This window comes from Nomascus leucogenys, chromosome X (assembly GCF_006542625.1).
Source record: "Nomascus leucogenys isolate Asia chromosome X, Asia_NLE_v1, whole genome shotgun sequence".
Lineage (NCBI taxonomy): Eukaryota > Metazoa > Chordata > Mammalia > Primates > Hylobatidae > Nomascus > Nomascus leucogenys.
Window position 1 is genome coordinate 138661744 of NC_044406.1, and position 1171 is coordinate 138662914.

Genomic DNA, 1171 nt, shown 5'->3' on the forward strand with positions numbered 1-1171 from the left:
GCTCCTCAGCCAAGGACAGCAGTGGTCCGGGGCAAGCGGGACACAGGCATTCTGTGTTGGGTGGTCCTAGCAAAGGAAAGAAAGGACTTTCGTGCCAGCACCGGCATTGAGGGGAGGCTGGAAAGATGAGTGCCCTGCCAGGCAGATGTGGGGCAGCGTGTACAGCAGGAGGGTGCAGGGACACAGGCAAAGATGTCGGTGAATGTACTTTGCACATGTGATGGACATGAAGTGAGGGAACAGAGAGAGGACTGCAGTACGCTAAACAGTGCCCCCCCTCCAAAGTATCTGTCCACCTGGAGCCTCAGCATGTGACCTTCTTCAGAATAAGGCAAGGGAACACGCGACATCCTGCTTCATTCTGGCAACTGCAAGGCGCGAGCTGGGGCTGGAATGTGGGCCTGGAGGAAGTGGGGGAGAGGACGCCGGGGAAGCGTGCAGGAGCCAGATGGCTCAGGGCCGTGGAGCTGGACTTTGTCCTTGAGGCCACGAGGGGCCACTGAAGGGGGCTGAGAGGAGGAGTGGCCAGGCATCTGGGCAAGGACACTTCCTCTGGCCTTGATGTGGAGGATGGGTGCGAGGCTGGGGCTGTCGTCCAAGCAAGAGGGGACAGGGCCTGGGTCAAGAGAAAATCCAGCAATGTGAGGGGTGCTTATGGAGAGAGAGGAATCAAGGGCACCCCCGAGTTTGGGGTGTGGAGGGAAGAACTTTGGGACATCCAGGTGGCAATGGAGTTACAGGCATGGAACCCAGGAGACACTGATGTCACAGTCGTCCCCCAGAAGAGGGACATGAGAAAGAGACTTGGGACAAGTGGCCAGAGTGGGGGAAAGAAAACCAGGAGGGGGTGGGCATGAGGAGGGAGGCCTTAGGAGGGGGCCCAAGCAAGCAGGGGCAGGTGGAGGAAGAGGCTCGGAGGCCCTGGAGTTTGACAGGAGGCAGATGAGTCCCGTCTGGAAGCCGCCACTTCTCAAGGAAGGCGATGCCAGCTGGCCTGGGCTCTGGGGAGGCGGGTGGGAGAACACACAGCACCCACCGGCTGCAGCTCAGGAGAAAGCAGGCCACAGGGGGCTCTTGACTTGGAAGCTGTGGGGTGGCGTGGAACAACTGTGAGATGCTCAGGCCTTTTAGGGAGGTCAGGATGGGCAGGCTCAAGGCTGGTGGCCAGGGG